Below are 16,292 nucleotides of genomic sequence, written 5' to 3'. Positions count from 1 at the left end.
AAATCAAGCCGCCTTCTGGACAATGGGTTGGGAGTTAGCAAGTGAGTGCCTCCTGCCTCCCTCTTGGCAGGCAGCAAAGGGCAAACCCACCTTTCCAGCGGGTCTCTGATAAGCCCTGCACTCTGCCCTCAGTCACTGATGCCTGGCACAGGGCAGCAGAAAATGATCGCCATTGATGCATTGACTTGGAACTACAGCAGCGCAGTTGCACGTCTGTGCCCACAAGATACAGAGTTTGCATTCCCGGGATTGGGTAGCACTCCTGGCAAGTTTGGGGAAGGATCGTAGCATTCACACGGCTGCACGAAGAAATGCTCCCATGTCAGAATGTGTGCCACGCGGAAGGAAAGTCAGGCCACGGAAGGACACTTAATGACTCTGGGAGACTTTAAGGAGAGAGAGAGGATGAAAGAAGGAACATTTCTCATGGGGCTCGCAGTTGCCTCCAGCCTGGAAGCAGAACATGTTCTGTCGACATCATAAAATCATGTAGGGAAAAACTTGCTGTCTTATCTGATATTGAGGGCGCCTGTGAGATACATTTAGTATTAAGGGGGAAAAAACACAGAATTTTCTAAAAGTCTATCACACTGTAACTCTTTAGATCTCAGCCTTAGCTGAGCTACAGGATCACTTAAGAAGCTGTATAAAAAATATTAGTGCCTTGTCCCCATGGCAGTGGATTCCTGATCCGTGAGTGTGGGGGCCCAGGTGTCAGATCTTTAGATAAATCTGTTGTGCAGGCAGAACTGAGAAACACTGGATGTTTATATAATATAAGGATATAAATGTTGGGACTTCCCTGGTAGCTTGGTAGTAAAGAATCCGCCTGCCAATGTAGGAGACATGGGTTCGATCCCTGGGTTGGGAAGTTCCCCTGGAGGAGAAAGTGGCAACCCTGTCCAGTATTCTTGCCAGGATAATCCCATGGCAGAGGAGTCTGGCAGGCTACAGTCCATGGGGTTGCAAGAGTCAGACACGACTGAGCAACTAAGCAGCAACAGAAAGGATATATGACATATCATAATCCCTAAGTCAGGAACTTTATGATACTTTCCACAGTCTATAGCATGGATCTGATGCTGATGATCTGACATGGAGCTGATGTAATGATAATAGAAATAAAGTGCAGTGTGCTTGAATCATCTGAAACCATTCCCCACCCATCCATGGAAAAATTGTCTTCCATGAAACTGGTCCTTAGTGCCACAAAGGTTGGGGACTGCTGATGTATAGGACAAATTCTCAGTTATCTGCTTAAATGCTAATAAATCCAACCCTGTACATAAAATGAAGCCTCACTTTCACTTTGATTTAGAATAGAACACAGTTATTTTCTCCAGGAAAATTTGTTTTCTGTTGGTGTTTAACTGAAAGTCCATTGATGTATCAATTAGCCACTGCTGTGTAACAAACCCTCTTCCTCCCCGGCCCCACCCTGCCGCCAAAAAAAAAAAAACTTGGTTGCCTAAAATAACATGTATTTGTTGTTTTGGTGGTGAAATTTGGCTGGACAAGAAATTCAGGTGATATATTGGCTGGCCTCCCTCTGACGTCAGGTGGGCAGATGCCTCTTGCATTGTATTTCTCCTCTGGAGGCCAGCAAATTAGTTTGGGGATATCTTCTCATGGCAATATTGGAGCAGAGCAGACCACAATGGAGCAAGCAAAAGCCTCCGTGGCATCTTGAAGTAAAAGTTTGGGACTGGCTGGTCATTTCTACCTTGTTCTGTTAGAGCTGCTATGACCAAGGTCAGATATGAAGACTAGGAAAGAAACCACTCACCATCCACTCGTTGGAAAGGTGCTGCAAACCACATGACAGGGCTCCAGCAAGGGATAAAGAATTAGGCAAGCAACGCTGTCTAGACTATTCTGCCAGTTGATGATGAGAAGGCTTTCTAAAGGGGAGGCGGGTCTTGGTCCCACCATGATGAAGATTGATGGGACTGTGCTCTTAAATAATGCATCTGTTTTGTTGTTGCTGTTATTTGTTTAGAGTTTTTTTTTGTTTTGTTTTTCTTTTTATTTATTTTTGGCTACACTGGGTCTTTGTTGCTGCAGACTTTCTCTAGTTGCAGGAAGCAGGGGCTACTCTCTGGTTGTGGTGCATGGGCTTCTCATTGTGGCAGCTTCTCTAGCTGCCGGGCTCTAGCCAGGCATCAGTTGCAGGGCCTTGTTGCCCTGTGGCATGTGGGATCTTCCTGGACCAGGGATCAAACCCTTGTGCCCTGCACTGGCAAGCAAATTCTTAACTGTTGGACCACCAGGGAAGTCCTTACAGGTCTGTTTTATTCAGAGAAGAAAATGATGGTGTGCTAAGACTAAGATACTTTCTTGCTATGTCTTCCAGCTTTTCCTTAGTCCTACAAGTGACATCTTACATCCCTGGGTGTCTGAGTAGCTCTTTCCAAAGTTGCCACAGTTTGCAGACTCAACTTGAAACCCAAACAGGTGAAGCATCTCTGGCAGAGAAAAGTAGGTCAATGCATCATTTCCTTCAAAGCCCGCACACAGTACCACATGCAGATAGACACTTAATGAATGCTCATTCGGGATGATTACGACTGCATTTCCATCCGCAATTTAGCCATCAGCTGTTTATTGAAAAACACTGATTGTTTTTTTTTTTCTTTTAATCTCTAAGCTCTTATGGTTCTTAAGGAAAATAAATCGTGAAGCAAACTAGCAAAGGCTCACTTCCGCCTCTTTTAACTTCAGGAGGAGACAGTGTGGCTTAACAAGGGAGTAATAGACAGGTGACCCCTTTCAGGGCAGAACTCCGTTCCTGTGTGTTGGTCCAGGGAGCACTCAGAAATGTTGTTTCCAGCTGTCTTACCCACAACTCTCCTTTTATCCCAGGGGCAGATGAGGGCATTCGGTTTCCACTCACCTTCTGCTTCTGACTCAACCTGAGACGTTCTTACCTGTTTTGTTCTTTGGGATGCTCTGGGTACCAGTTTGGAGCTCAGCAGGAGGTGGTAAAACAGTGCCTCAGCCAACCATTAAACACACCAAGAAAACTTCTGTCTCTAAATTAGAGCATCAATTATCTGCAAAACCATTGGTCTCATGGAGGAATCAGATGCACAGATTCACTTAATCATGTCTACACTGCACTTCTTACTTGTATCCCAAGATCTCATGATAGTGGCTGTAGTAGTTGATGATGGGGATATTGGAGATGTAATCTATTTTCTCCATTTTGTGTGTGTGGCTATGAATTCTCATAATAACAAGGTAAGAGGGAGATTGCATACATGCTGGTCTATGGCAGTGTCCTTCAAGTAAATCCAAATCATTCAGTGTCTAAATACGGGGAACGTAGCATATTGGTTAAAAGTAGGGAGACGGACTTCCCTGATGGCTCCGTGGTAAAGAATCAGCCTGCCAATGCAGGAGACATGGATTTGACTCATGATCCGGGAAAATCCCACGTGCTGCAGAGCAACTAAATCCCTGTGCTGCAACTACTGAACCTGTGCTCTGGGAACCACAACTAGTGAGTCCACGTGGCGCAACTGCTGAAGCCTGAGCGCCTAGAGCCCCTGCTCTGCAACAAGAGAAGCCACCACGACCATGAAGAGTAACTCCCACTTGCCGCAACTAGGAAGAACCCTGCACAGGGACAAAGACCCAGCACAACCAAAATAAATAAATAAAATTACTTAAAAAAAAAAGTAGGGTTGGCAAACCATGGCCCACAGGCCAAATCTGGCTTGCCACCTGGTTTTGTACAGCCCATGAGCTAAAAATGGCTTTTGCATCTCCAAATGATTTTTTAAAAATGGAAAGAAGATATTTTATGACAAGTGAAAATTATATAGAATTCAGATTGTGGTGTCTATAAATAAGGTTTTACCCAGTCATGCTTATTTGTGATGTGTTGGCAATGACTGCCTTCATGCAGTGAGGGCAGAATTTAGTAGTGGCAGCAAAGAAACCTTAAATATTTATTATCTGCCACTTTGCGGGAAATGTTGGCTGACCCCCATCTAACAGCATAAATTCAGAAACCAGACTTGCTGGGACAAGCCTGGCTCTGCTAGTTACTCACAGTATGACCTTAAACTCCTCTGTACCTCAGTATTCCTTTCTATACAATGGGAATGATGGTGACAGTCTCATCACGTCCTTCTCATGTGAGAATATTGTGAGGATAAAAAAGAACTAATGTATTCTAAGGGCTGTAAATAGTGCCTTATACATAAAAATGATCCTTTCAGTGATGGGAAAAATTCTGCCAGGAAAACTTTTGATGGAAGAAGTGTGAACCAAATCTCCTCTTTGACCTTCCTCCCAGAATTCATGGACAGTGGGACCTATCTTATCTGATACAGTTCTGCTTCCATGATCATTCTGTTTAGACCTTCCTTGCTGAATCTGTATTTCTTCTCTGTTTCTGAAGCTGGGGAATTGGGAAGTTCTCACTCTCTGCTAGGGCTCTAGGCCTGGTGAATGCAGAGATTGAAACTTTCCTGGGATGCCCGGAATAAAGTGAGAGGAAACCTTTCTTCTTTGAGAGCCTCATCAGAGCTGAATTTCTAGCGCTCCCAGGCACTCCCCAGATGACCATTCAGGGTCCAGATCTGTCATCTCGGTCAATGGTATGGACCTGACCAGCCTCCTGAGCAGCCTCCAGTCCACGTGGAAGCAGACTGGCGGGAGGTGAATAGATCCTCCTTGTCGGCTTAGAGGGGGTGGGGACCAAACCTAGGTTTTTTTTTTTTATCACTGCTACTGGCTCCCATCCTTGTGCTGAGCAAATAGTAGATTTTTTTTTAACTTTTTATTCTATATTGGGGCTCCAAAATCACTGTGGACAGTGACTGCAGCCATGAAATTAGAAGATGCTTGTTTCTTGGAAGGAAAGCTATGACAAACCTGAAGTGAAGTGATGTCACTCAGTCTTGTCTGACTCTTTGCTACCCCATGGGCCGTAGCCCACCAATCTTCTCCATCCATGGGATTCTCCAGGCAAGAATATTGGAGTGGGTTCCCATTTCCTTCTCCAGGGGATCTTCCCAACCCAGGCATCGAACCCAGGTCTCCCGCATTGCAGGCAGACGCTTTAACCTCTGAGCCACCAGGGAAGTCCATGACAAACCTTGACAGTGTATTAAAAAACAAAGACATTGATTTATTGACAAAGGTCCATAGCTGTGGAACCAGGCTGGCAGGAGGAGGATGCCCATGCCTGTGGGAGAAAACGGGAAGAGCATTTGGCATGCTTGATTCAAATTGTTTGAGCAAGAATGACTCAAGCACATCCATCATCTTTCAGCCAGTTATTTATCGGAAAAGACTTCAGCTCTTTGAAAAGGATCTGTGAATAGATCCTCTCTGTCTGCTCAGAGGGGGTGGGGCCCAAACCTGGGTTGTTTATCACTGTTCCTAGCTCCCAGCCTTGTGCTGGGCAAATAGATTTTTTTTTAAACCTTTAATTTTGTATTAGGGCTCAAAAATCACTGTGGACAGTGACTGAATCCATGAAATTAGGATACATTTGCTCCTTGGAAGGAAAGCTATGACAAACTTAGACACCATATTAAAAAGTAAAGTCATCCCATTACCAACAAAGGTCTATAGCTGTGGAACCAAGTCAAAGCTATGGTTTTTCCAATAGTTATGTACAGATGTGAGAATTGGACCATAAAGAAGGCTGAGTGCTGAAGAACTGATACTTTTGAATTGTGTTGCTGGAGAAGACTCTTGAGAGTCCCTTGGACTGCAAGATCAAACCAGGCAATCCTAAAGGAAATCAATGCTGAATATCCATTGGAAGGACTGATGTTGAAGCTGAAACTCCAATACTTTGGCCACCTGATGTGAAGAGGTGACTCATTGGAAAAGAGCCTGATGCTGGGAAAGATTGAGGGCAGGAGGAGAAGGGGGCAACAGCAGATGAAGTGGTTGGATGGCGTCATCGAGCCAATGAACATGAGTTTGTGCAAGCTCCGGCATATGGTGAAGGACAGAGAAGCCTGGTGTGCAGCAGTCCATGGGGTTGCAAAGAGTCAGACATGACTAAACGACTGAACAACAATACACTTTAAAAGCCCACAGAGCCCTCTTGCTGTGGGACCTCCCCTTGATCTGGCAAAAGGAGCCCTTAACTGTTATCTTAGTACTTTTCTGATGTTATTATTAGTGCTGTTGTTATTACTTTAATAATTTTTGCCATTGCAGCCATGATAGAAGCTTTCTTTACTTTAAATGAGACATTTAAGCATCCAGATACCCATCCAAGGGCTTTGCAGGTAACTCAGTGGTTTAAAAAAAAAAAAACAACAAACGCACCTGCTAATGCAGGAGACTCAGATTCGATCCCTGGGTCAGGAAGATCCCCAGAGGAGGAAATGGCAACCCACTCCAGTATTCTTGCTTGCTTAGAAAATTCCATGGACAGAGAATCTTGGTGGGCTACAATCCATGGAATCGCAGAGTCGGACACGACTGAGCATGCATACAATATCCAAGCAGATATTAACAGATGCAGATATTTTGCATCCAAGCAGAATTAACCATGCACAAGCCTGTGTTCCATTAGCAGTGGAGGGCCCCAAGTTTCCCACAATGGCCTCCTTCAGAGTCCTGAGCACGGGGACCCTTATTTCTTGGGGAGCGTGTACGCCTCTCTCATTTCCCAGCACAGAGCTTTGCACAGAACAGGAGCTCAGCGTATCTGGATATGTGGATGGATAAGTGAGCACGGGAAGAAGGGGCAGAGTGAAAAATCATGTTCACTCCAGGGGAGGAACAGCCGTTAAGGGTCCCCAGTTTATCTACACACTGAAGGAGTCTCGAAAACTCCCCCCACCCTTGAAAAGCCCTGCAGATATACCACTTGGGTTTCCCTGCACCAGCACTTAGCTGTGTGAATGTCAGCAAGTTCCCTACTCCCAGAGCCTTTCTATCCCTGATTGTAAAGTACAGTTGCTATGAAGAGGATTGGGATAAAGTATTCAGAGTCTGACCCAGTGTAACCTTTTTTTCTTTGTTATTGGAATATAATGGCTTTGCAATGCTGTGTTAGTTTCTGCTGCACAAGAGAGTGAATCAACTACATGTGTACATATACCCCTCCCTCTTGGGCCTCCCGCCCACCCCTCTTTCCCTCTCCTCGAGGCCATCACAGAGCACCAAGCTGAGCCCCGTGTGCTGTCCAGCAGCTGCCCACTAGCTGTCTGCGTCATGGTAGTGTACATATGCCCACGCTGCTCTCTCAATTCATCCTCCCTGTGTCTGCGTCTCTATTCCTGCCCTGAAAATAGGTTCATCAGTACCATTTTTCTAAATTCCGTATATGTGCCGTAATACACGATATTTGTCTTTCTCTTTCGGAATGTGGGTGAACCTATAGCCTGTCATACAGAATAAGCTTTTCATAGGTTGTTTGTTAAATACATTTGTGTGAATCAAAGTCGTGGTTTGCGGGAATCAATAGCTCCTAAGAACAAGCTAATGGTTACTCATGGGAGTGGGGCGCTGTGGAGTGGGGGGCAGGTGCTACAAACTGCTGGGTGTATGATGGGCTCAAGGATGTATGTACAACCCAGGGAATATAGCCAAGATTTTGTAATAACTGTAAATGGAAAGTAAACCTTAAAATTGTGTAATATGAAACATTTTGAAAATTAAGAAAAGCAAGGGTCATAAATAATCAAAACTCATCCCCTTCCCAATAATAATTCTGTAAATTAATGTTCTCCATGATCTTGAGATGGTTACATCTGTTGTATCCAAATAGGGGAGAAAATACTATGCTTCCCAAATCCCTTCCCAGCTCTGGGTCAGTGTCCTCACGGTGGCAGTCCGAACTCCATTGTTATTGTTTAGTCTGACTCTGCGCCCTCATGGACTGTAGCTTACCAGGCTCCACTGTCCTTGGGAGTTCCCAGGCAAGAATACTGGAGTGGGTTGCTATTTTCTTCTCCAAGGGATCTTCCCAACCCAGGGATTGAACCCACATCCCCTGGATTGGCAGGTGGGTTCTTTACAGCTGAGCCACCAGGGAAGCCCCCTGAACTCCATTGTGCTGGGAATTACATGACAGAAATTAACAAATGCTGCAAAAAGGCAAGACATTGGTCTGCTCCCCAGCCCTCCACCCAGCCCCCCTTCAGAGAGCCGGTTGTTAAACTTTCAGCAGCATACCACTGGAGGAAGTCGTGCTGATTCCAGACTGTTCTCTTTCAAACGCAGAGACCCAGAGGGAAGGACATTTTAAGCTGCTTTCCCCATTAACTTCTCAGTGTGACCAATTTTATCAGATCGCAGATGTGGCCAAGGTTTTGAACTTGGGCGGAGGCAGAGAGAGATGTAGGAGGACTCCCGCCAGAGACTGTGGCTCTAGGGAAGAGCTTCAGTGGGGGGTGATGTGGGAGCGGTGTGATGTGGGAGGCAGGTGGCAAATGGGCTTTGCAGATTTCCCAGGAGCTTGCTGACCCCCGCGGGCCATCACATGTGTTCCTGAAGTCCCATTATTCCTGCATGTTGCTTGTCTCTCCCACCCAGACCTCCGCCTGCTCGCAATCTCTTATTTCGTCTTGTAATGGTTCTTCTTGTGGTAGATAGAATACCAATTCTCAAATATTAAAAAGGCTATTGTATAGGAAACAAAATAGCCTTAGAAAGAAGTTTCCAAAAGAGAGTTCAGTTCAATTCACGAGAGACTTTTTAGTAGCTAGAGGTGAACTCCCAAGAAACAGACTTTCTCCTAAAATTCATTGTTGTTGTTCAGTTGTTAAGTCATGTCTGACTCTTTGCGACCCCGTGGACTACAGCACCCCAGGCTTTCCTGTCTTTCGCTCCTAAAATAAACACTTCAAATAGTTGGAGCAGAACCCCTGGGCCATCAGAAGACGATCCTGGAGAAGGCATCTGGGCTTTGAGACTGACCTCATACATTGTACTAAGGCCACGTTCTAAGTCTAAGGTTGAGGTGGGGGGCGAGTTTGCTCCCCAGGGGAATTTTGAAATATCTGAAGATGTTTTGGGTTGTCACCATGCTGCTGGCTTCTGGTAGGTAGAGGCTGGGAGCGGCAGAGGGGGGATACCAACGTCTTACAAAGCACAGGAGGCCCCCACAGTGACAAAGAACCCCATCCCCAAATGTCAGCAGTACCAGGATTGAGAAGTCTGCTCTAGGATGTAATGAACCTCTTCTCTCAAGCCTTCATAGGATGACACAGAAGAGTTTTGAATTCCCAAACTGGTGATTCTCAAGCAGAAACAGACTCACAGACACAGAAAACAATCTTATGGTTACCACAGGGGAAAGATGGGAGGGGAGGGTTAAATTGGGAGTTTGGGACTGACATATACCCATTACTATATATGAAATAGATAACCAACAAAACCTACTATATAGCACAGGAAACTCAGCTCAGTATTCTGTGATGACCTAAATGCAAGAAAAGTTTGAAAAAGAGCAAATACGTGTATATGTATATCTGAATCCCTTTGCTGTACCGCTGAAAGGAACACAACATTGTTCATCAACTCCACTCCAATATAAAATTTAAAAAGTTTAAAAACTTTTGATTCACTCCTTTTCCACCATCATGCTGAATCCCATTAATGCACTGATGGAAGGGGAAGAGATTTCTCAGGGTGGCAAAACCTTTTCCCATTCTCCCTCCTCCTCCTTTTGATTTTTATCCTCTCTTCCTTTTATAGCAACTGTATATCATATTTATAGCATGTAACGTTTCAAGGTTACATCTGAGATGTCAAGTCAAAAAAAAAAAAATGGCCTCTCCCCGCACCCTTTGAGATTTCTCTTCATTTGAGGAGACAGAGATTGACACATTGTGGGTCTGTTTCATTTTAGAAATAGGACAACAGGATGATTCATGAAGATAGAGTCCACCCAGCTGTACCTTCAAGACCTAGAATCTTGTCAGGTTGGCTGCATGACGAGGCCATTGTAGACACACCTGGTTGTTTTATATTCCGTGGTCTTATATCAAAGTATTACTATTTCAAAGGTCCTTGTCACCTTGATCTGGAGCCCTGGATGACATTGTCTGACTTTAGAAACCACAGCCTTAGTGGGGCATGTCTGTCTTCAACTTTCCAAGACTGACAGCATTGGTGAGTGAGACAGGATCTAGAGAAATCGAATATTTCTCAAGTAGAAGAAAAGTCATTCAGGGAATACACAAAACTAGACACTCAGAATGAAAATGAATTGGGTGAAAATGGACCCAACATGTATCTACAGGCAAAGGGGCTAAGAGTCATCTGTCCCAACAAATAAGGCATCTTTCCTCCAAGACGTTTAGCCTAATGGATTTTTCCAAATCCTTGCCTTGCAGATTCTGTGGGTCAGCAAGACTGAAAAGACTTACTACTTTGGTTTCCTTGACAACATACCTGCCTTCTTTCTTTCTCCTTCACCTTTTTATATTCTTAAACCACCTTTGAAGAAACAATGACAACTAAATTATGCTGTGGGAGAGGAGATTTGGACAGGGAGGGTCCCTCACTCCTTGGAAAGCCCAGGGGGAGTTTTGGCTACCACTCGATCTCATTGTGTGAACTGAGTGTTTGCAGAGAATTTACCACACCTGCCGAGATAATTGTAGATTTGCCAGGGTGTATTTTTAGATGCTTTAGATACACATGAGTGTGTGCACATACTCAAGTCAGCACATTCAGTGCTGAAACTGGTGTGAAATCCAAGAAAAAGAGAATATCAAGGAGCCATCATGTTCCTGAGGGTGTGAATTTCTACTCTAGTCTGGAAACTTACTACGTAAACCCAGTTGCCAGCAACAGGGAGGAAGAAGGCATCAGGACATTCTAAAAGTGCAGGGGGCACTTTGCGAGCTTATGGACTGTAGCCAGCCAGGATCCTCTGTCCATGGAATTTTTCAGGCAATGATACTGGAGTGGATTGCCATTTCCTTCTCCAGGGGTCCTTCCCAACCCAGGGACTGAACCCTGGTCTCCTGCATTGCAGGCAAATACTTTACCATCTGAGCCACTAGGGAAGCCATTAGGAAGCACAGGTCAGGGCAACTGCTGGGCTGACTGCCTGGCCTTGCACGGAGCTGGGGTGTAATGCCTTATTGATAGTTTCCTGAGGTGGCCGTGGGTCCGGCATGGAGCCGGTATCTGGTTCTATGGAGTTCAGTGAGCTTCCCCTCCTATGTTTCCCCCACCCCTCCTCCTTGTTCTAATGAGCCCCTTAATATCACTCTTTGGAAGGCATTTATTTCACCCCCTTCCCTGATTTCCTTTGTGGTGATGTTCTAGCTCTCAAATGGAGAATTCAACCGGAATCGAACTACTTTTTAGCAATTTCATACCAAGTAGGCAAGAATGACCTATTTTTATCTCTTTCTAGACTTTGGATAGTCTTTTTTAAAAAAATAAACATGATGAACAAACAGTGAAATGCATAGATCTGAGTACCTCATATAAACCAGTTTTGACAACCGCTAACCAAAACATGAAGCTTCCTTGGTGACTCAGCAGTAAAGAATCGACCTGCCAATGCAGGAGACACAGGTTCGATCCCTAGGTTGGGAAGATCCCCTGGAGAAAGACATGGCAACCCACTCCAGTACTCTTGCCTGGGAAATCCAGAGGAGCCTGGTGGGCTACAGTGCATGGGGATCACAAAAGAATCAGGACACTTAGTGACTGAAAAACAACCACTACCACCAAGACACAGAATCTTTTGTTGTTGAAGTAGAGTTGATTTACAATGTTCTAGTCTCTGGTGTACAGCTAAGTGATTGTTATATGATCCTTTTTAATATTCTTTTCCATTATGGTTTAGTACAGGATATTGACTATAGTTCTCTGTGCTGTACCGTAGGACCTTGTTGTTTATCTATTTTATATATAGTAGTATGTATCTGCTAATCCCAAACTCCTAATTTTTCCCTCCCCACCCTGCTTTTCCTTTTGGTAACCATAAATCTGTTTTCAATGTCTGTGATTCAGTTTCTGCTTCATAAATAAGTTCATTTGTGGCATATTTTAGATTGCACCAATGTGATATTCTATGTATTTGTCTTTTTCTTTCTGACTTCACTTCATAGGATAATCTCTAGTTCCATCCATGTTGCTGCAAATAACATTGTGCCATCCTTTTTCTGGGTGAGTAATATTCCATTTCAAGACACAGAACCTTTCACATCACCCCAGAAAGCTCCTTCATGCCCTTTTGTAGTCAATGCATGCTTTCTCTGTTAGAATGAATCAGAATGAATCTGGTGTCTGACTCCATGGGTCAGTTTTTCCTGCCTGTAGAATTCCATACCCATGGCATCGGACCATATGCACCCTCTGTGTGTGGCTTCTTTCACTCAGAGTGATGTCGATGTTGGTCCACCTTCTTGCATGTATCCGCAGTTCATTCCTTTTTACTGCTCAATACTATTCCATTGTATGGATATACCATGGAAACCCAGACTGTTTATAGTTTTGGCTTGAGAGAAGCTGAAATAGTCTTTTAGTTGGTTTCCTTTCACCTACACCAACCTTCCTCCTTACTGTTTAGACTCTGTCCACAACACTGGAGGGAAAGTGAGTCTTTAAAATAGTAATATTAAAATATCTGATTATGCTACTCCTCTGCTTAAAATCCTCCCGTACTTCCTCATCTCACTCAGACAAGCAAACCTAAAATCCTTTCCATAGCCAACCAGGCCCTACCTAATCTGGTCTCTCACAGGGGTCTGACCTCATCTCCTACTGCTTTCCATCTAGCTTAGTCTGTGCCATCTGCAGTGACACTCTGGCCAGTATGTGTTAGCAGACCTGGGAGGTTTCTACCCCAGGACCTTTGTACACACTATTCTTTCTGCCAGGAATGCTCTTTTCTCATAGAGCCACAGGACTCAACCCTTCCTATCATTCAAATTTCAGCCTATTAGAGAACTCTTCTCTGACAGCACCGTCTGAAATGGACTCCACTGGCCTTTCTGTCTAGACCTTCACTATCCGTAAAGTAACCACTAGCCACACATCTCTAAGTTAAAACTACTTTCAGTTTAAAACACAGGTACTCCATTGCGCTAGGTACATGTCACATGTTTAGCAGCCTCACGTACAGTGGTAGACAGATAAATGTTTACAGCTGACTGTCTCATGGGGGAAGAAACAAAGTCCTGATTTGTAGCACTTGACAATTCACGTGGTGTAAATACTTCTACCATAGTTGATGGGTATATTCATGGAATATTATTCAACCATAAAAAAGAATGAAATTGAACCATTTGTAGAGATATGGATGGACCTAGAGTCTGTCACGCAGAGTGAAGGAAGTCAGACAGAGAAGAACAAATATTGTATATTAACACGTATATGTAGAGTCTCAAAAAATGGTACAGATGAGCCTATTTGCAGGGCAGGAATAGAGTTGCTGACACAGGGAACAGACGTGGATGCATGGGGAGAAGGGGAGAATGGGATCAACTGGGAGATCAAGGCTGACGTATATCCAATACTATGTGTAAAATACTGATAGTGGGAACCTGCTGTGTAATACAGGGAGCGCAGCTTGCTGCTCTGTCATGACCCAGACGGGTGGGATTGGACTGGGGAGCGGTGTGAAAAGGAGGTCCAAGAGGGAAGGCAAGTATGTATACACACAGCTGATTCACTTCATTGTATAGCAGAAGCTAACACAACACTGTAAAGCAACTATACTCCAGCTTTTAAAAAAAGATGACTGTGTTTACCCGCTGAAAGAAAGGTCTACGGCTCACAATAGCCTGGAGTTAAAACTCCCCTCCAGCTCCTCCCCACCATTCTATGCAAAACAAAGAACTCTCTCACCCGAAGAAAAAATGGACATTAAGGTTGATTACGCCCAGCTCCCAGCTGGTCCCAGCCTCTAGCCGATCTCCAGAATTCCTTGCCGCAGCTGTTTAAGAGAGAACTAATCCGAACAACCTTGGAGAAGAACTGGCCCCCTTCAGACAGTAGATTTCCACACATGTGTCTATATATACTCACTCTTTTCTTGGGTTAATGCAGCAGCTCACTAATCTGACCACTACCCCTTCTCGCCTCATTAAAGGTGATCTATTCCTGTAAAGTGCCGGTCTTGTACTTTTTCTGAACCTCGCTTTCTCTAACTCCCCTACCCTATCTACACCCACTGCTTGCAAATCGTAGCTAGTGGATACCATATCGAACAGTGCAGACTATTTCATCATGTGAAGAAGTCTTGTTAGGCAGATGTCCTTTGACCGTTAACCTTGACTGACAGATGGATCAAATGATTGCATTTATGACCACCTGCCAACTTAAATATTTCTATATATTTGTTTGTGATCTGCTCCAACAGCCAGAAACCCACTCCCCGCAAATTGCAGGAATCTTGTCTGCAGCACTGAGGATGCAGAGGGCTCTTAATATATATTTATGGAATGAATGTTTGAGCTTCAGCAAGTCCTTTTCCAAACAAAACCAAAAAGATCTGTATCAGAGTGGCTTTTATAAATAAAATTCTCTTTTCAGTTCTCATCTGAGTGCCATTTGTCCCAGCTCCATTGATGAAGGCTCCAGTTCATCATGAACTGAACTGTCTGAATTCACAAACGCTTGTTGAGGATTAGGGTTAATAGCTCTTCAAGGCTGTTAACTCAATGTACCTTGGAGAGCTCCAAACCACACAGTTCCTTGAAAAGACCAAGAACTCGGAGGAGCAGGGTTGGTCCCTCAAAGAGCAGATGCCTGGTTTCAGCCTCCCTCCCCAACTTTTCCTCCCTCCTGCATCTCCTTCCCATCAGCACTTCCTCTGAGCGTATTTTCCTGCTGTGTGAGGGTTGCCAAGGCTGATGTTGACATCCTCAAGTGATGAAATTGTAGCTCCTTATTCCAGCCCATCTTTCATTGCCTCCTTGCTGGCTGTGCTCACAGTGATGTAAGGAGGAAAAGAAGGGAGAAAAGGAGAAGAAAAGCACAGAGAATAAAAGCTGAATGAGGCACGGTCCCTTGTCGTGGGTTGTGTACAGTAGATCATAACTGCTGTAGCACCAAGGCTACACCGGCTACTGTCATGGTACCATGACACCTATGGGATGGATGTTGAGCTGAGCAATTGTGATAAGGAGTGTGGGACAGGCTTGTGAGATATAAACACAAGCTAATACTAACAAAAATCACAGATGTACTAGAACATGTAAAATCTTTGTATTGTGAACATCTTAGGCTTGATGGGTAGGGTACCCAAAAAGCAGGCCTTTGTAGAGGGCCACCGAGGGAATAGGGTGGTAACTGGGATTTTTTTTTTTTTACAACATTCTGAAACATGATTTTTGAGCAAACAAACAATCTATAAAGAACCTAGAGGTCTGTATTTATACAGTACCAAGATTGTAGTGTTTGAAAGTGTGTCAAGACCTTCAAAAGACTGGGTACCATCCCCTCACAGTCTAAGACTGGATGTTCTCATTTTACCCTTTCTTTCTAAATAGAATTCCAATAAGGGATGAAGTGCAGAGCCATAAGAATTAATGGAAAGCGGGTAGAGAAGGTGTTTGGGGAAAGAAAGTCCTTATATCTCAGTGAACATTCAGTTCTCTTAATCAAACGCCCATGAAAGAGAATAGTTTTTCAGCCAAGAAAAACGTTCTTGGCGTTGTCTCAAGAACTAGCTCAGGTCAAGGTGACTTCTAGACTCACCTTGTGTTTGGCTTATGTAGAGACTAGCCCGACTCGTCAGGGGGTCCACTGACCTTGCGTCTCAGTGGAATCAGCTAGAGGCAAGGTCAGTGGATGCACTAAGTCATTCTCTGTGAGATCAACAGTGGTTTGTGATTGTCACATTGAATAATGGCAGATCACAACAAATTCTTTTTATCTAGAATATCCGGAGCCACTTTATTGTGTATATACCTACTGGTCACCTCTAAATCACAAATCAGTCACAATGTAAAGAGCCTAAGTAGTGGAGTGGGAAGAAAATTGAATATAAATCAAGAGAATGGGGTTTTAGAACTAGTTCTGAAAAAAGAAAATGAAAGAAAGAACTAACTCTGGTCCTATCTGATGATGGTATTCTAGCAAAGTCCCTAAGTCCCAGTTGTTAACTCAGAATCTGTATAATAAAGATAATAGTATCTGGTCCTTCTATCCCATGAGATCATTTGTCAAGGCTAATCATTTTCCTTTCTTTAGTGATTACTTAATGCCAGGGACTCTCACTGCCTTATTTCATTTAGTGATAAGAACTCTTCCAGTTAAAAGACCCATTTTTCAGATGAGACAGCCAAGGGTGCCTTTTTTTTTTTTTGAAGCCTGTTTCTTTTTTTTATTTTTTT

The 16,292-nt window shown here is 44.0% G+C and overlaps 1 protein-coding gene across 1 annotated transcript in view; it reads left to right on the top strand.

Moving 5' to 3' along the window:
* TMEM132C (transmembrane protein 132C) overlaps positions 1-16,292 on the top strand; it is a 452,167-nt gene that overhangs the window by 212,360 nt on the left and 223,515 nt on the right. The gene's annotated exons all lie outside the window — the stretch shown is intronic.

The sequence above is a fragment of the Cervus canadensis genome, chromosome 1 (assembly GCF_019320065.1).
Source record: "Cervus canadensis isolate Bull #8, Minnesota chromosome 1, ASM1932006v1, whole genome shotgun sequence".
Classification (NCBI taxonomy): domain Eukaryota; kingdom Metazoa; phylum Chordata; class Mammalia; order Artiodactyla; family Cervidae; genus Cervus; species Cervus canadensis.
Note: the sequence above shows the minus strand (reverse complement) of the source record. Positions and strands in the feature narration are given on the sequence as shown.